The sequence below is a fragment of the Colias eurytheme genome, chromosome 3, assembly GCF_061535395.1.
Source record: "Colias eurytheme isolate Ceu_HAF_F1 chromosome 3, ilColEury1 Martin Lab GWU primary, whole genome shotgun sequence".
NCBI classification, from domain to species: domain Eukaryota; kingdom Metazoa; phylum Arthropoda; class Insecta; order Lepidoptera; family Pieridae; genus Colias; species Colias eurytheme.
The window spans coordinates 10,426,613-10,448,315 of NC_142982.1; the positions used below are offsets into that span (position 1 = coordinate 10,426,613).

A 21,703-nucleotide genomic window follows, 5' to 3' on the forward strand; every position below is an offset into this window, starting at 1 on the left:
CCAAATATCCATTCCTATACAAGCCTCTCATGAGCAATTTGTCCAGCTTGTAAAGAGCTCTCAGCTCAACTAAACTGAACTAGTACCGTCGGCAAAAAAACCCCGAGTTTCTACGAACTTTCTTTTTTCCGGAAACTAGCTTGAGGGCACTTGGGGAAATTATTTCGTCCGGGGTAAAGTACGTATTTATTTTTCATGCCTATTTACCCGGCAACTTGAGTTTCTAGTTACTGCGAATGTATTTTCGCTGTAACATTTGATGGAGATATGTTTTAACAAAATTAACATTTTATATCTTGCGCGGATTCGAGTTAGTCTTTTGTTATATTTAGGGCCGATTTTTCAATCCTTGGATAAAACTTACCCGTCCAATAAAGTATTATATTACGATAATATTAAAATGTCACCTGTAAACTGTCAAATACGGGCAATTAGAATACCTTTCATAAATGGTAGTTTAATACGTTATTCGACGAATTAAGTTTTAACCAAGGATTGAAAAATCAGCCCTTATATGGATTGCTAATGATCATTTGCATATTTCAAACATTTCTTAACGAGGTTAATAACAAAATTAAAGTAAAGTGACTTGGAGGTAATTGTTGCAAATTTATGTACTTGTCAAAAAGATCTCATGACAAATCGCAAAGATTATATAAGAGAAGATTCTTAGTATAAACTACTGCATCTTTACAAAATTAATACGGAATGCTGTTAATAGTCTACGCTGCAACGAAATATTTTTTTTTTACTGCAAAAATACCTGAAGCATGTTCCTTTTTAGCACTTTGTTTAACATAATACTTCTATATATAATATAACCTAAAAGATCGATATAAATCTAAACGTTATAAACAACTGCTTCTTTGCCACATAATACCCTAGGGCCTAGACTGATAATAATGCCCATTATTTCAACCGTCCTTGCAACACAGACGACCTTCGAGCAAAGACGACAATTTTCACATAAACCACGATTCCTATGAATAAATTACACATATGCATAACGATGTCTCGAAGTCAAGGCTAGAATCGTATTTGTCATGTAAATACAGCTTTAGTATTGATTTTTTGAGACAATTATTAAGACGGATTTTTATCAAGTCGTTCTTCTAAATGGCCAAATGATGAAAGAGGCACGCCTGTCATTCCTTTCATAGCAATTTATACATTTATCTTCCGTAATTCGCGGACACAAAAGACTATTGTCAGCACAAAAGAAAACTGTTTTCTTACCACTTTCTATTTGGTAAGAGCAGTATTTTAATTATATTTTTTTGGTGTCATAATTTGAAACAACGACCTAAAATTCTGAATAAAACAATGCGTTTCAACAAGACCTTAATTGCAGTAGCTTTTAATTTTATACTAAAGAGAATCTTTAAATGAAATAAACAATATATGCATTGAGAAAAGAGCTCAGTACTAAATAACCAAAACACGAGCAAAGTAAATAATTTCACATGAATAATGATTAAAATCCTACAAAATGTTCGACACTGCAACGGCGTAAATAAAAAGGCACTAACTATAAATATTAATTCGATGCATGTGTACCTATGTGCAAGTTAAACATTTTGCACCTGCGACCCTCCGTACATTTGAGCTGATTTAATTACCTTTTAGTTCGGAGAGTTTTAATTTATTAAACTACGGGAAAGTGAAGAGCCTGGTTGCTATGGGAATTTACTACGACTAATGGATATTAAAACTATGTTCAAGTGAAAATTTTAGGCTAAAACGATAAATGTGGAATAGATTATGTAATGTTTTTTTATGCTTTACTTATATGTTTAAATTTTATAACTTACTACTTTTTACTTTCCGGTGAAAAACTTTATGATAATGTTTGCTTCTAAATTTAATAATACGACTATTAATAAACAACCGAATTAACAAGCAGAGTTATATAATACTTTTAACTATTGTTAAGCTTTAAAACTATATTACATTTATTGAGCTATTTTTATAACTAATTCAAAACATTACCTCTAAAGACTAATTAACATTAAACCAATTAAAACAACCTTCTAAAACTTATCAAGTACAACACTTTCGCAATGATAAAAAAAATAAAAAATACACGAGAGGTAAAAGCCCTTTATATTATACAGGTAACAATCACATCTCCCATATGGGCTGATATTGATTTTACGTGACACACCCTGTTTACATCGCGTATTTTTGGGGTACCGTGAGCAAAAATTTAGAGGAACACCGCACTAACTTTTTGTAGATGAAAAAGAAGTAGTTTATGTACGTATGTAATTAGTGATGCAGTTAAACGCTGGATTGACATTGAATTAAAAAATAACTAACCTTACATATTACTATCAAAACTACTTTACTTAACTATACATTAAACATGATGTTATTAATAAAATAAAAACAGATGAGAAAATTGAGTAAGTACGTGTAACGGGTTATTTACGTTACTTATGTACTGCTATCAATTATTACTAGGTATACTGATCTGTATATATCTAATACATATTATAAAGGCGAAAGTTTGTAAGGATGTATGGATGTGTGGATGTATGGATGTATGGATGTTTGTTACTCTTTCACGTAAAAACTACTGAACCGATTACAATGAAATTTAGCACACATATAGAGGGTAACTTGGATTAACACATAGGATAGTTTTTATCCCGGAAATCCCACGGGAACGGGAACTATGCGGGTTTTCATTTGCAAACGCGGGCGAAGCCGCGGGCGGAAATCTAGTTAAACATAATTTTAGCAACATAATGTTAGATCAAGAGATAGATAATTTCAAATGTAACCAGTTAATCTTTAATTATTGTACAAAAAAACAAAATACAACTAAACCCAAACCTAAATCTGTTCAAATCAATGCAAAGTAAGCACATCCAACGAATCAAAAAGGAAATTTGGAAGTACAAACTCCTGATATAGTATAACATAGTATTATATTATCCTTGGTATAACTAATACATATATATATATATATAATAAAAACGAATACATACAAATAATGCAATTCATATTATACCTAACCTTTTTATCATCAATAATAAAAAAGGACTATTTCTCAATCATCCAAAAGGGTTTTCAAGCGTTTTGTTTTTAAGGTTTATTTTTCATTGTCAGACCGTTATCTAAATAATAAATATCCTACCCATCTCTTTCTTTTGTTTTGAATTATATGAGGTATTCCTTTTATTTTTTGAATATTCGAAATGGACTTTTCAAATGATCATCGAAATTTTCAGTGTTTAAAATAATATTTAAAAAGTTTCATTCATACTTGGCTAGTATTTATTATATAAACGAATATTTTAAAATAAACATGTGATCGGTTTAATCCTTTTTTTTTAATTGAAATCGGGTGCAAAACACGGAAGAAAGTATACGGAAAACAATGTAGATTTTATAATTAGCCCTAAGTTAGCCTTAGTAGTAAAAAAAAATGTTACTTCCGATTCCTACACGTATTGCGCGTTTGAGAAATATACAGATACTAGCTTACCGCCCGCGGCTTCGCCCGCTTTGTCTAAAACCTAATAAATTATATACTAAAACCTTTCTCTTGAATCACTCTATCTATTAAAAAAAACCGCATCAAAATCCGTTGCGTAGTTTTTAAGAATAAGTAATAAGTTTTTAAGATTTAAGTATACAAAGGGACATAGGAACATAGGGACAGAGAAAGCAACTTTGTTTTATACTATAAATAAATAAATACACTTTATGTACTATGTAGTGGTTAAAGGAAGGACTTCTTTTTTTTACCATATTTCCACGGACATAATCGCTTAATTGTAATTTACGGTAACACATCAATTAAATCTATTTTAATTATTAATTTTATTTTATTTAATTTTTTGCTTTTTTATTATCCTTGCTTTTTTTCTACCACCTACCATTGTCATTTCAGTAACCTTTTGCCCAGGTTGCCTGGAAGAGATCACTTCTAAGTGATAAGGCCGCCTAATAAACTATACTGTTTTTTTTGTTTTGTATACTTATATTAGCAATAAGTTTTATATGTATAGTTTTATTGAAGAGTAATAAATAAAATAAATAAATCCTTTATTACCATTTGCAATTCAACATTAACACATTCATTGCACATTACGCTTCACATACAATTAAAATAACATGAAACTGTCCACTATAAATTCATTCAATTCAAACTAATATTACATTTAATGCATTATTTATAAAATATCGCACATTTCCGTAGTTGGAAACACTTCTAACTTCATTTAAGCAACACTGAACATTGAGAATCTTTTACTTTCATATTGTATTTCAAATTTACGCTTTAAATATTATCTATGGTGATATTAAAAATATATTATCTATACTAATATTATAAAGAGGAAATGTTTGTAATTATTGGTTTCCACGCATAAACTACTGGACCGATTTCAAAAATTCTTTCACCATTACAAAGGTGCATCTTCACTGAGCAACATAGGCTATATTGCATTTTCAAAAAAAATTAGAGATCCTTACCAAAAATGCAATAATGTAACCTTAACTTAAACATGTAGGTACCACGGGCGAAGGTGGGGTGGACCGCTAGTGTTAAATTAGGCTTCGACTAAAAAGATTGTCTCATCTATACTAACATTATAAAGCTAAAGAATTTGTTTGTTTGCTTACTTGAACGCGATGATTTCAGGAACCACGAGTTCGAAGTGATAAATTATTTCACTGTTAGATAGACCACTTATCGAGACAGACCATAAAGCATCATGCTTTAGCCCATAGGAGCTGAGCAATGCGAGTAAAACCGCGGGGCACAGCTACAGCTAGTAGGCAATAAGAATCGTGACATTCTGAACCTTAATATTAATAAAATAAACATGTTAATATGAGAACCCATTATTGCACGCCTCATAAGCGAAGCGTTGAGGTGGGTACTACTGTCACTTCGCGCAAAACATCTGATTTTTCAAACTTAAAATGTCTTTATGTAGGTATCATACATTGCACTTGTAAGATAATACATACACACACATATTAAGAAAAAACACTATTTTTAACGTTCATGATATTTTTGATGTCATTTTTGTTATTTAAACTAGTTAAAAAACAGTTTAAAAAAGTTCTGTCTTGGACGTCCGTGTGTCTGTATGTGCGGATCCTTTTTCTTGTTAACACGATAGCGACCGAAATACTTTACTAATCGAGTCTTTTTTTTCTCTTACGCTTGAGTATGCTCAGGAATAGAACCCTTTCATTTTTCAGGGTCTGATTCGATGTGGTTTAATTGTTATTAAATAAACAAAAATAATAATTAATAAATAATTATTAAAAAAAATTATGAGGCGTGCACTTTTGGATTTTACAAACTATTTTTACTATTAAACGAATTTACAAAGCAGTATCAAGATAAGAAATTACAGCGGTGATGTAAACAAAAGATACGGCACACAATATTGGAATTATGTTTTCCAAACTGTTTATTAATCGTTTGTTCAATCTAGTTTATTCATACCTAATGGAATAAAACAGATTATAGATAATATACAAATGTAAATAATAACTTTTTCCCTCAACCTTTAAATAACATAAAGCTATACTTACCAACTTATTACATTATTTTTTGTTTTAACAACGCACATATCTTTATTATATTGTAATAATAATATTTTTTGCATAACCGAAATTCATAATGGTTTCGGCTTTCAAATGCAAAATAAATTATCAAAATCGGTTTACCAAATCAAAAGTTCTGAGGTAACCCAAACCCAAAAAAACATATATCTCGTATTTAAAGTCGATTGACAATGATTCTACTTTATAACTTCGTTACAAGACTATTAAAAAATACTTTTTCCAATAATATTCATACAAAACAAATGCCAAACGGAATAAAGCGAAGCGTTTAATATCATTAAAAACCGCCATTATTGAAAAAAGTCAGGCCGATACGATAACCCAATTCGCCTCCATTAGGGGACGAATCGGAGCGCGGGCCAATTTCCGATTACATTACTTCATTCTTAATATTATTATTAAACGTTATAGATTCAATATTGAATACTGAAAAGGTTGTTGTTATCTATGGTCATTAAAGATGTGATGATTGATCATTTTTCATATTGAATATTTGTGAATTCGCTCATGAATTGTTAGTGTTAAGAGTTGAGATCAAACTATCAAAGACTCACTAAAAACCAATCATATGTCAATTTTTAAGTAATAAATTATTCACGATATTGTAATGAAGTTTATGCATAAAATAATGAACGAAATAGCCGAAAAACGGAGAAAAATTATCGGTAAGTACACATTTTCGGCTTTTACAAAGTACGAAATTAAAATTCCTAATTCCCTAAACGTTTAGTACAAATTTTAGTAAGATATTTGTTTGCGTAGGTATTTTCCAAGTTAGTCACTTAACTTAAAAAGGTACCGTAGGTACTATAAAAAATTACGACAACATAACTATGTTATACCTATAACTTATGCTAAATTAAATTCTTATAATTTTTAAGCTATTATAATATTATTTATTATATTCAAACTTATGATATATATGGCCCATTCTCAAATCACATTGTTTTCAAACTAAGAGCAAGCCACTTACAGCGACTCGAGAGGGTCGCGACTACTTAACTTAATAAAGAGCCACTTAAATATTGCATTTTTATTATAACGTATAAAATATATGAAAAGCAATGTTTTCTATTTTGAGTTTGATTTGGATTGTATATATTTGGTTTACAATAACGATAACGATCTTAAACTAATATGTACTAAACTTAAATACTCACTTACCAAACCATAATATGTACATGTGTTTTTTGACTATAGAAATATCAATCCATTCAAAAGTTCCCAATTTATAGTCAAACGAAAAGTCTAACAAAAACAAAAAATAATATGTACCTTTTAAATTACAATAATTATATATTTCATCTATGTTTTTCGCGCCAATGTGTTTAAAATACAGATAAAGCAATTTTCATCACACACAGCACATTAATCGTATTCCGCACAGATAATAACATCATGCTCATTGTTATGTCAATTACATTATGGTGATGCGTTGATGCCTGTTCGCCTGTCTCATCCAGTTGAAACTGACAAATTATTCACAATTCATTTCGCATTTCGCATGAAGTAATTCAATTAAATAACATGTGTGCGATCTAATAAATAAAAATCGTACACTGGCTGAATCCGTCTCTACTGGGATCAGAAAGGCCATAAACAAAAAAGAAGAAGAAGAACAATTGACATAAAACAAATGTCATTAGTGTCACAGATGCAATCAAAACATAAATACAGATAATAAAATATTTAACGTGATTATCACGCAGCACGTGCTTACCACAAATGAGGCTCATTTGTCACGCCGTCCTCATCAATCATTTGACGAGTTTTATGCTTACCTATATGTTAAATTTACCAGGCTGGATATTATACAAATGTATCCGAATTTGTTGTATGAATAAGCGATTTATTCGCATACTATTAAGGGATTCCGTTAACAAGGCTATTGAATGACAATTAAATTTGTGTATGAATGGAAATGTGGATTATTTTACACTGTCCCTTTAATTATAACTACTTTTTTAACATAATATGTAATGTTTATTTAAAAATGAGTGAGAATTAAAACGAAACGTCGATGTTCCATTTCCGATCAGTTCTTTTGACATTAGACTAGGCTGTATGCGCGAAGCCCTTTGCTTTTCCATCTGCGTTTTGTACAGTCGCTTCCACAGTTGAGTAAAGTATCGTTTAGTGGAAAAGTGTCTATCCAAGGTCCCGATTAATGAGAGCTGTGGTGTCGTATTCCGCTCGCATGTACCGCACTGCGGCTGCCTGCGTCATGCGCCGGTGCGGTGCGGTTAGGCCCGGTGTATACTTGGCGTCTCAAAAATAGTACTGCATTTCGAATGATGGATGAATGATAAATAAATAGATTATGCAATATTTTATTAATATTTTGGAGAAATTAAATAAAATTGACGGCGAGCGTGTGGTATTGGTTGTGACCATTAGGTAATCGTATGAAAGTGTATTAATTATTAATACACTTTAATTTGAATAAATATAAATTTATTAAATAATAATGGACTTGAAGTGATGTTACGCTAAATAAATAACATAAAAAATCAAATATAACCAGTATTTATTGAATAAAAATTTAATGACACGTCATAGAGAATATCACTTTAAAAGTTTACAAAATTAATTAAAGTCGATTCTAATATCATTTACGTTGTAATTGTTGTAATTTTATAGCGGCAGGTTGCTTTCTTCTTCACCTCCTCCGCTACATAAACTTAAGATACCCACACTTATTACACAATTCCCTAACTGTTTATTTATTTATTTTATGTTCTAATTTCCCACTCGCCATGTGTCCAAGGCCTACCAATCAACTTTAACGGACGATGAACGAAGCTCTTATACTTAGATAAAAGCTACTCCGCAAAAAGAGCATTTCTAGTTCTATCGTCGATTAATCAATGAAGTGTACTTCGTTACCAGCGGAATGGGAATTTAAAAAGCATTTTCCATTTAATTATACTGGCTGAATTAATATAACTTTTAAATTAAGAACGTTTTAATGATTCCAATTATATTTAAAAAATGAATCAATCAATTAGATTGGGTAAATTTTTTGTCATGTTTATGCATTGTGTTTATGTTATTTTTCTCGGTCAGATTATTTTTTTTCAATTTTAATTTAAAACTCTGTAGATATTTACACCTAATTTGTTCGTTGTTGAATTATAAACCACTATTTTATAAATTTATACGCACATCCATCGCACATCAAACAACTGTAAAATCAATTCAAATTAAAAATAATGATTTCACTTGATTTCATTTCATTTCTCATTTTCTTCAATATTTAAAACAACTGTTAAACTTGATAGGTATTTAATAATTAATTGAAGTGTCAGCAAAATGTTTATCAACAAAGAAATATTTAATTCGAGTTAACTTTTTATTCATATTTTTAAAAGAACACGTCATGTATAAAAAATCGCTAACAATTTGAAAAAAGAAAACTTGTTATATGCACTACAGATTTTTTAATAAAATTGAGCACACACATTGTTGACCTGTATGTATAATATATTTTATACAATCTTAACCTGAGCTAAAAACACCACGGGCTAAGACAAGAATATTTTATATAGCTTAAAAGTTATGTCAATTTTTTTTTTTCGGTTTTTCTAAACCGAAAATAATCGTTTGATGCTAGTTTTAGCCAACGGTTTTGTCTGTGCCTACTTATATGAATCACACATGTTGTCAAATTGTGATTCTGTACAAAATTATACATCCTACTATAACATTATAAATGCGAAAGTTTGTGAGGATGTGTATGTGAGTGTTTGTTACTCTTTCACGCAAATACTACTGAACCGATTACAATGAAATTAAGTACACATATAGAGGGTAACTTGGATTAACACATAGGATAATTTTATCCCGGATATCCCACGGGGACAGGACCTATGCGGGGTTTTCTTAGAAAACGCGGGTGAAGCCGCGGGCGGAATGCTAGTCTCTAATAATAGAAACAAATAATATTAAACAATAATAAGTTTTGCCGTGAAAATATATACCTACCAATCCATCCTTAGAACATTTCGCGTTTATAATATTACTAGCTTTCCGCCCGCGGCTTCGCCCACTTTGTTTCCTCTTGAATCACTCTATCTATTAAAAAAAACCGCATCAAAATCCGTTGCGTAGTTTTAAAGATTTAAGCATACATAGGGACATAGAAAGCGACTTTGTTTTATATTATGTAGTGAAGCATTTTATTAATTTTTATTTACTTATTAATACTTTTTACGTTTCATAATTATATCCTAAGGTATACCGATTCTTATCATCTACATACATATATAAAACTCAAAGGTGACTGATATAGTGATCTATCAACGCACAGCCCAAACCACTGGACGTATCGGGCTGAAATTTGGCATGCAGGTAGATGTCATAACGTAGGCGTCCCCTAAGAAAGGATTTTAAGGATAGGTTTTATCCCGGAAATCCTACGGGAACGGGAACATTGCGGGTTTTTCTTTGAAAACGCGGGCGAAGCCGCGGGTGGAAAGCTAGTATTTTATAAAGCAAAAAGGCTATTCCTTACTAAAGAGGTAATGCTAATTACAGGAAACGGGAAAAGAGACTGCGCTGTTCCTCTGACTTTTCTTCCGGCTGCAAAGAATGCAACGATATTTAATCTGTGGTATAGTTAAATAAGTTTGATTTGAGTTTTTTTTTTTATAATGAGTCATTACTTATAATTTGAAGTAAGAATTTTTTTTAAATATATTTTAGCAATTAAGATACACGGATAATTTATAACAAGGTAACGCAATTTATATTATAGTAATGAGAATATGCTATATTTATATCTCAGGAACTACTGGTCTGATTTGAAAAAAAATTCTTTCGGTGTTAGATAACCCATTTATCGAGGAAGGCTATATTATATCATCACGCTTAGATCAACAGGATTGGAGCAATGCGGGTGAAACCGCGGGGTACAGCTAGTTATGAGATAATATTATTTTAAAAATGGCTGTTCTGGCCATTGGCAACAACAAATTTTCTTACTGCTCTGAAGAAATTTTTAATTCGAGATACGACTTTGAAAAGTGAACGGTTTAAAAAGAATATTGAACTTTCCCTTTTCAAAATTTACTAACTCGTATGCACGTCCGTGTATGTATGTGTGCGTGTCTCATGTTGATATTCTCACAAAATTGTTTATTTAAAGCTTATTGTTATTTTGAAATTATTAACTTCTATTTAACAAACTGAACTGAACTATAGCATCAACTAAAAATTATAAATTAAATTCAACATAAGCCATGATAGCTACAATCTACATTCGATAGCTATGTACTAAAGAACTTGACCTTCTGCCTTCGTGAGTGGTAACAATTTATCACAACGATGGATAGCCCGAGCCGCCTTAAATGCGGTAAGGTAAAGACATGCCTTGGAATGAACGCCTTTTGGGAATGTTCGATCCGTTTTTAAACGATTATGTAAGATATACTATTGTTATAAGTTTGCGAGTACTGTGGTAATTTGAACAGGTAAATTATTACAGAAGTACATATTCAATAATTAATACCCTAGATATTATTTAAAGAATTTGGTTTTGTTTTACCCACGAGGGAGTTGTAAGACAGAATTCAATCAAATTAAGGTCATATCATATTAAATTTTAATTGTATTATGTGATTATTTTCAAGGTATGAACTTGCTTTTGGTTTTAATACTTTTTTAATAATAATAATATAATAATTCATTCATTTATTCAAGTAACCAGGACTCATTTTTTTAGTAAAAATTAATAACTTAAAAATTGTGTTAGTAAAAATAATATGTTATGAAAAATGTAAAATGATATTTTTGCATGTCACATTTTTCACGTGAATAAAAGATAAAATTTTGATAAATTTTATTTAACATAAAACAGACTGACATAATGACAGAAAATTAACAGTTAAAAATTAACCGGTAAAAATAACCTTAAAACTTTATCTGGACGGACCAGAAGATAGACGGAGAACCTAGAAATAAACTAGAAAGTCTAAATTTACAAACGAATTCTATTAATATTGTGATAAAACCGAAAGTTCGTATCGAACGTGATTGTTTAACTTTTGTAAAAGACAACTGTATCAATTTGAATGATTTTATAAGTATTTGAGTGTTCTGTGAATTAGGTAAGACCATAGAGCTTTTTGCAATAGATAAGATAAAAAAATGTATTATTAATTAATTTCATTCGCTTTTGGCTCAAAAAGCCCTTTTTTTGTCTAACGTCTCTGATTAAAATGAAAGAAATATTATTTATTTTAAGACATGTGTTTTAATGAAAGGCAATGTATGCATTTTCTGGAACTTTTCACTTCTATCTTGCCCTGGCTTCACGCTTGTTGATCCGGAAAAAAATCAGCCTCCTAACCGCTTTAGATCGGTATCAATATCCATCAATTGTTAAATAATATTTTTATTAAATAAGTATCTATGAGTATAGACAACTAATATAACTAGCCTATGATAGTTACGTTATGGGGAAATACGAAAACAAACAAAGCTATAATGCGGTCAGAAGTTCACAATATCATCTTGTTTACGTTTTGTGAACAGCAAGAGCAGTGACGTCATACAATTACGCATTTACAAACTAAACCAAACAGTGGTCACTTAAATAGAACAAACATAAATAAACAAAAGTACGATAATGACACAGAATACATAATAGTAGCTAAACGCTACAGAACGGACACTCTCCGCCTCCCGCCAAAATTAAACACTTACCTCCCCCGCACGATCAGTCTAAAAATGGTCCATATTTTTCTACAGGGACGATACGCAACGAAGATTGACAACATTAATCAAATTGACTTAAAGTAATTTTATTATTTTGGATTTTGATGCGGATTTTTCAATAGATAGAGTAATTTAAGAGGAAGGTTTTAGTATATATCATTTATTAGGTTTTAGAAATAGCTGGCGAAGCCGCGGGCGGTAAGCTAGTACAGTTATAATAAAATGTCGTTCACAACGGATACGTGGTGATATATTCAATCTGTTCAATTACGAATTGACGCTTTGCCGACCAATTGTGTATCATGACAAAATCGCTGTCACATGATGTTGTGTACTTGTGTTTTGCGAATATATTTATAAAGAATATGTGTTAGTAAGACCACTTGTAACTCAAGAACAACAGAAGGAATTGTAATGTCTTCGTATGATAATTACTTTCAAACCTATTTACGAAAACCGGGCGAAGCTAGGGAGAGCAGCTAGTTAAGTATTCATAAGTAAAAAATATTGGACACACATTTCTAACTTCTTTCGCTTTTAGGACAGTCATTAATACCATTAATTTAGTTTCAACAATAAAATACATTGCATCTTTTGTACAATAGTCCGGGATACATCGCCCATTTTTGCAAGTGATTACTATCAAGCTAATTTTTCGTGAGTAGCTTTATTTTGATGAGATGCCCAATAATTTCTTGTACGAAACTCTCGATTGTGGTAGCTTACAGAGGTAACAAGGATAAAAATTTTTGATTTGACGGTTCTCAAATATTTATTACGCAATTTGTAGGACAATATGTCTGTTGAATTATATAAGTATTAAATAAGTGAAAATAAAAAAATCAGCTGGTTAGTAATCATTTATGATGACTTCGTTATCGATACACATTGGAAAGGGGGACTCTTTGATCAAACCATAGATTTTGTAGGACAAATATTTTTTCGAATAATTTAGATAATTATCTTGAGATTGAACAAAAAAAAACATTCAGTTAGTAATTAATATTTGAGAACCATCAAATCAAAATATTTTATCCTTGTTTCCTCTGGTAGCTACCACAATCGAGAGTTTTGTACATGAAATTATTGGGCATCTCATCAAAATAAAGCTACCTACTCACGAAAAATTAGCTTGATAGTAATCACTTGCAAAAATGGGCGATGTATCCCGGACTACAACCAAAATATAACTGATGTTTCATTTCAAGAACTATGTTCCTCCCTTTTCCTTGCGTAAGAGAGAAAGACAGAATTAGTATTTCATTGTGTTACCAAGGAATATATTTTCACAATGTTATATAAGATGTTATTACAAAGAAACGATAAATATGTTGTACAACTTTGATCCACTACAAAGACGTGAGTTCCATACGACTCAGTATAAGAATAATCTAATTTACAGCTATACTTAGGAATAATAAATTGAATTAAAATGCAGGCATATAGTTTACGACACGCTAGATGTTTTTAAATTAGTTATTCAATTGCTGATTACATTACGAATTACAAAACAACAGTTTATAACAACTCGATACAAAAAATATGAGATTTGTTGTTATAAAGGACGTTATTGACTCATTTTCTGGATGAATTGTACAATATTTTTGATATAAAAGTATAAAAATAGTTACATCCGTGCAATAAATAAATAAAGACATAGTGTTCTGTTCCAAAATATTCTTTAAAATGTCAAACTACTCCCATGATATGATCAAGCAATAAAACGTTAGTATTTTAAGCGATGGAAATAAATTATCTGAATAAGCGATGGTTTGCTCCAAAACCACTATTATTAAGTGGGTTACAGCCGAGATATCCTTGGCATTTCTTCTTTGATATGAATCTGCCCCATGGCCTACAAAACCAGCGCCTATATTTAGATTTAACAATTAATAGGCAATTAAGGCATTCACTATCTAAAATCTATAGTTTATCACTTATAATACCACAAGAGCTTCAAAATTATCGGGTACTAGCGGTCCGCCCCGGCTTCGCCCGTGGTACATATTTACGTTTTCTCTACATAAAAACCATCCTCGTACTTCAAGGAATATAATAAAAAAAGAATTATCGAAATCGGTTCAGCCGTTCTCGAGTTATGCGCTTACCAACACATTTTGCGATTCATTTTTTTATCGGGTATTTTCCGATAGGTTCGTTGCAAACAAATGAAGGAGTCAAGTTTTTAGTCAAGGTTAAAAAATCACGAGCGCGAAGCGCGAGTGATTTTTCCTGAAAAACTTGACGACTTTATTTGTTTGCAGGGAACCTTGAGGGAAATGCCAGATGATTTTGAAGCTCGTGTGGTATTCGGGAGATTATTTTTCCGTCCCAAATGTCGGCCAATAATTTCACAATTGAATTCAACCTGTCAGTTTGACGTCAACGACCAGAGAAAATTTTCAAAAAATTATCAGTATAATACCATGTAGGTTGTACCACGTGACGTCGAATGGTGCAATTCTATTGGTCGATATTTGGGTCGGAAAAATAATCACTTATAATACCACAAGAGCTTCAAAATTATCGGGTATTTTCCGATAGGTTCGTTGCAAACAAATGAAGGAGTCAAGTTTTTAGTCAAGGTTAAAAAATCATGAGCGCGAAGCGCGAGTGATTTTTCCTGAAAAACTTGACGACTTTATTTGTTTGCAGGGAACCTTGAGGGAAATGCCAGATAATTTTGAAGCTCGTGTGGTATTCGGGAGATTATTTTTCCGTCCCAAATGTCGGCCAATAATTTCACAATTGAATTCAACCTGTCAGTTTGACGTCAACGACCAGAGAAAATTTTCAAAAAATTATCAGTATAATACCATGTAGGTTGTACCACGTGACGTCGAATGGTGCAATTCTATTGGTCGATATTTGGGTCGGCAAAATAATCTTTATTATTCCTTGTCTTAATCACTTATCACCTCAGTTTTTACACGAACTTTAGTAATGTATTTGCAACATCGATGCTTTCTCCTGTATTATTGCTTATTGTGACGACAAAAAAGTTCTAAAGCTTAAAACATGTAATATTGTGAATAAAAAATATTTAATATCATATGATTTAATATATGGTTATGACATTGATAATCAAATAGATACCCAATAACATACATAAATCTATTTGTTCATAGCATCTCTACATGTACTCTTCACTAAAAATTTTCATACTTTAGTAGCCACATCTACGCGGCTATAAAAGTACTTAAAACTTCTATCCAAGCACGTCTCCATATAATGTCATCAAAACTGTGAACTTGACTGAGAAAAGATACTCAAAATTGCACATCCCTTCTTCTTTTCAAGCACGTCTCCATATTATGACGTCATCAAAACCTTACACTCAACTAAAAAAAATTCTCCAAACTTCACAATATCCCTTCTACTATTCAAGCACGTCTCCATATAACATCATCAAAACCTTACAAGATACTTAAAACTGCACGTCTTCTACTTTCTATCCACGTCTCCACATGACGTCACCAAAAGCCTTACACTACCACGTGGTAATCAGCTGTGGCGTGGGCAGCCGTCTACCAAAACACGCGTGGGCGATCGTCGCGACAGCGGTCATTAACACGTCATACTAGTCCTTAACTGATTTTGGAAAAGAGTATATTTATTATTTATACCTATGTTTTTTGTGTGGTGTTGTTAATTGAGTAATTTTGTGTAGATCAGGTTCAACAAGTAGATAGAAAGAAGATAGGTGCTTTAAGAAACATCTACTTCGTACAGTTTGTGCGTGATCATTTTAAGCTAGATTTAAGCTATGTTTATTCAAAATAAAATAATTTTTACGTTTACTGCTGCTACACAAAAATGTACAATTTAATTAAGCAATATTAAATACTTTTTTTATCTAATTTGTGGAACTAATGGGTATTCAATTTATTGTTAGTGTTACCACAGTATATTATAGAAAGTCGTATATCGTTTATAATAATTGATAAAATTATCTAAAATATAGAGCATCTATGTATGCATTATATTCATAAATTATTCTATTACATACATGAAATATACAAACAATAAAAAATGCATACATACATCTTTATATATAAAAATGAATCGCAAAATGTGTTGGTAAGCGCATAACTCGAAAACGGGTGGACCGATTTCGATAATTCTTTTTTTATTATATTCCTTGAAGTACGAGGATGGTTCTTATGTAGAGAAAACGTAAATATGTACCACGGGCGAAGCCGGGGCGGACCGCTAGTACGCAATAAAACCTAATAACTTCAATTTGAACTAAAAATCATCTATTTCCATCAAATATTGTGTTCAATTTATTGCCGTTTTATGGTGCAAGACAGAGATGCAACATACATTTTCCATATTGCCATCTCTATTTAACAGCGTAAAAATATCTGCAAAAGCATTGCTATAATATTTTTTATAGCTGGTCCCTGAAGTAATAAGCGTCGGTAGGATTCTTAGCCGTCGGCATAAATATGTATTTTCTCAAATATCTCAAAAATAATATGCGACAAGTGTTAAAAAATACAAATACATATGTTTATTTTGATAGTTGTTGTGTGTTTGTTTCGCTTAAACTGGTTCAACTGGATAACGGGTGAACTGCTTTGGCTTATTTATGTTTTTTTATTTTAAAAAAGAAAGAGAGATTATACAAATATAGTATTAATAATCAATTAAAAACAATGCGCTACAACCTATGCTACAACAATCTAATTGATCAGCGCTTATATTAATTAGATTGTCGTAGCGCAGTTTTTAACCTATGTTTTAACCAATTTCCTCCGAAACGGCTGTACCGGTTTTTAGGGAATTCTTCGTGTATATTCCTTTATAAATATGTAATTAGTCTGAAATAGTTAACTAGAAAAATTTATACCAAGTTTATACCTATTTAAAATAAATTAAATAATAAAATGCTAAACATTTTTTTAATGAAATACTTCTTCACAAACAAATTTAACCCATATAACCATTATATTTTAAATATTACTACAGTACATTCAGAAATCAGTGAAAGAACATAAATTTAACAATTTTGAAAGCTTTAGCAAAATATATATTTTTAATTACTCATTTTATTAGTATTTTTTCATTTCATTCCAATGTTTCGATAAATATTTGGTGCAAATATTAATACGTCAAGTTGTTAATTTAATTATATCATACTGTACATAATTCAAATATTCATTAGTGAAGTCTTCTCTGATTTCTTTATAGGTACTTCCATCATATTAAAATTCTAGTTTAAACGAGACTAGTTCCTAAACTATAAAAATCAGAGTAAGTATTTATTTTTGTTGAGTTCAAAACTAGCAATTCTCCCAGAATTTGAATGGATTTGATGCTTCTATAATATTTCTGCTTGAAATGTTTGAGTATGGTTTAATAAGCTCAAGGTAAGAATTTTGATACCTGATAACCATGAATGCTATTTGATCTCTTTCTTATTTTGTTGGCAAAATTTTAATGTAAATTTTATATATTTAAATCGAAATCAGTTGCGAATCATGTCAGTTTTTTACTCAGAGTTTTATGCCGGCTCTTTACTGCAGAAACTGCTTTGCGACCCGTTGATAAATATTTCCTACTAGCGGTCCGCCCCGGCTTCGCCCGTGGTACATAATATTTACGTTTTCTCTACATAAGAACCATCCTCGTACTTCAAGAAATATAATAAAAAAAGAATTATCGAAATCGGTTCAGCCGTTCTCGAGTTATGCGCTTACCAACACATTTTGCGATTCATTTTTATATATAAGATTAGTTTAAAAATAAATAAATGTTTGAGTTTGACGTACACTTCTATTTAGATCCTAAAATATCATCTCTCCGTTCCAATATATTTGAAATTATATCACGTAAGAACTCTTACATTATTCGTCTAGACGTATAAAAAACTGCGAGGTTATAAATCAAACATCCATAATACGAATTTGACAAACACAAATAATCACCTTCACGCGATAATACTATAAGCGAGACGATTACATTTTCTCTTTACAATAATTATTATTTATCTTTTATAAAATCTAGAACGATAAAGTCGTCGCCTAATATCCATAACAATGAAACGTGAAATATTCCAAAAATTCTTTCATATTTTTTGTATAAGTTGGAAATTGTAGCTATGTACGCGATACATATCTTGGTACACTTTGCTTACTTTTCTATAATATTTTTGTTGTTTATTGATTTAATTTAATATAATTACTATTTTAATTTGAATCAATCTTTTTAAATCTTTAATTTCAATGAGATTATTATTGATTATTTTATCTTGTTGTTAAAACATTCATATTTATTTCAAGACAAGATAATTGCACATAAATCCAACAACATATCGGATACATATGAATAATATTTCGAATACTATTTATATTATATTCTATAGGTACTTATTATTATATTCCCTCTCGTATACGCTCTCTGTCAATATAGGACTAACTATCGTAATTATTCTCCCAATATTTGATTCTAAATTGATATGTAGGAAAACCTTTTGAAGATAATATAATATTATAATATGGAAAATATCCATAGTTAGTATAAAATAAATATGTCTTATTGTTTGATTTATTCAACGCATACATTTTGAAATTATTATAAAATCTGTATTTAATGCAATCGGGATTATACGATTTCAATCAAGTTAATTGATATGTATTACCAAATACATGTTAAATTTTTTTTTGGATATTGATCTATAATAGCATCCGTCTTAAACATACCTACCTACATGTATATACTCCTTACTATAATGAATCTTAAGAATAATCAAAATGGTAACCTCCATTTATTCCTAGTTAAATTGAATAATCCCTCATATAATAATAATACATGAATTATGTTAAATTACATAATTGTCTTGTCCTATCGAACAAAGAAGTCATGGTCCGTTAGCGGAACAAGGTCGAGGCTTTCGGGACAATTACGCTGAAATGACAGCGGGCGTGGAGACCGCGTATTGTCCACTCGGTTCGACTCCACGTACCGGCAACCCCCTTTAATGATAAGCAAGACCTTGCCGTGACCCTCAAGAATCGCTAATACCCGCGATAACACTCGATACACATTAGACTTCGTAGCACCGTAGCACTCGTAGCGGCTACGGTGGTGACGCTTAATGATACGAACGAACTTTTTGAAAGTTTTTTTTTTTTTACCGAACTTACCAAATATATAGACGTCTCGTTCTTTCGGTATGAAGGTCGGGTCGTTTATGGGCACTGGTGCACTCGCGGTCGCGTGCGACTACTACGGAGGGCGGCTTCAGACTGAATGCTCTGGGCCCGGCCAAGAGCCCCTCCCCGCGCGCCCCGCACCTTCCCCCGCGCCCTAGCGGATAAACAACGTGCATTGTAGGCTCGATCTGTGGACCTACTCGCCTCTACTCATATGTACACACCCCCAACGATCGTTTTTCATGCCACGCTTTACATCGCTGTGTAAGTTTACGTCACCTTTTAAAATATTAGTACGGATTGCGCAATGTAAGGTATATGGATGAGAAAAGTATAAAATCGTTTCATAATGAACGGGAAACAAAGTTCCCCGGATGGCCTAGCATTATAGATTTTGGATTTAAGCTTTTTGATAATATTTGTTGAGGATTTGCTTTCTGATGGAATTCAGGTAAGGGAGTCGGGTGTTTAGTAAATCTGCTAAATCCAAGGAGCCATCTTCAGTCTCACATATAAACATAGTTCTATTTCCAACCATCTTAATCAAAAATAAATTAGAAAATTGGTATAATAACTATAATTTTAACGAAATCCGCCCTAGATCTAACGGCGATGACAAAGAAGAAAAATAAAATCTTAATTTACGTGTAAAAACATTCTTCGTATTACTATAAAAGCGGAAAATTAGTTCCAACTACTGGAAAATTCACTTTAATGATAAACTATGATACTAAAAACATAATATTGTGTTGTTAAAATAACCACTAATGAGATATCTAAGCAGTTATTTGCCAATGGAAGAAACTGTAAACAATTCTTTCCCCTTTTTTTCTTATAATCTACCTCTGCTATGCCTTCCCATCCCTTTTTACGCCATTTGGTTTATTTCTGAAATGCAATGGCCCATATTAAGTTGCGGCTCCTCATCTTCCTAAATTCCAAATATCATCAAAATATACTCATCCGTTTAAAGGTCAAAGCATAAAATACAAATAGATTTTCGGGTCTGTCTATTAAAAATATTGATATAAATACGACGATATATTTGATATAATATGTAAACAATTCAATAAAAACCACTTTTTATAAATATCTAAACATGTATAATCATTATAGCCATTTACATCTAAGTGAAGTCCCATGTCCCCTAGTGGGGTAAGGGGCAGATGCATTATACATCTGTTTCACTGATCGATTTTCTTTAAGGACAAGTAGGTGATCAGCCTTCTGAGTCCTGCCAGACCGAGACATATTTTTTTCTTCATCTCCACCGGGAATCGAACTCAAGACCCCTCGGTGCTACGCTCACGCGTCAACCACTGTACCAAGGAGAACATCTAAGGCAAGAATATAAAAGTAGATACCCAGTAGTAGTTATCGTCTATAGAGACTGCTTTCCAAACTAAAAAAACTATAAATAAATATTTCGGGACAATTTTCACACACGACACGATCTGATCCCATACTAAGCTTTCGCTTGTGTTATGGAAACCAGATGGCTGATAAACATACATATATAATTTTAAATAAATACTTATATAGATTTTTTTTTTTTTTTTTTTTAAATCTTTATTTTATTAACGAGGGTTTGATCAAACATGATCATGCCACCCTCATTGGCATTACAAAAAACAACTATCTACGCTTAATACCAAGATTAACAATTTTGTAAATAAATCTAGCTTCCTTTGAAGAAGGAAGCGCCAAAAAAACATTAACATTGCCCAACAATCTAAGGTTCAACTCAGCAGCAGATCTCTCAGCCTCGTTCCGGACACACTCCACCATAATATGGTAAACATCCTCCACTATGTTACACACACTGCAATTGGGGGATGACGATTTACCCATCAGATATGTGAACATATTTAGTGGGATATGTCCAGAACGAAGTCTGAGAGCAATTACAATTTCAGATCTACTTAAATTGGAACTGGTAAACCAAGGATATTGCCAAATGTGCGGCTGAATGGTTTTATACCAAATCGCTTTCGATAAAGATCTCTCGTCGAAATGCTCCTTCCACATCTGACCACAAAAATCTCGCAAACAATAGAAATAATCGGTGTGTAATGGCAGGCACGTGAATGGTACTCCTTCCGTAACTGCGGTCCTGGCAAGGGAATCAACTTTTTCATTGCCAGGAATACCCACGTGAGAAGGGATCCATTGTATCTTAATTGATTGATTACTATTGCAGGAACTATTCCACAGCATTTTCAAAATGCTGT

At 31.7% G+C, this 21,703-nt stretch overlaps 1 protein-coding gene across 1 annotated transcript in view; it reads right to left on the minus strand.

Annotated features, from left to right (window-relative positions):
• The window catches only part of LOC149909945 (acetylcholinesterase-like), a 34,805-nt gene extending 15,254 nt beyond the window's left edge, over positions 1 to 19,551 (minus strand). The window contains exon 1 of the mRNA XM_090120058.1: positions 19,464 to 19,551. The gene's annotated coding sequence lies outside the window, so the exon portion shown is untranslated. The remainder of the gene's footprint in view (positions 1 to 19,463) is intronic.
• Positions 19,552 to 21,703: the final 2,152 nt, after the last annotated feature.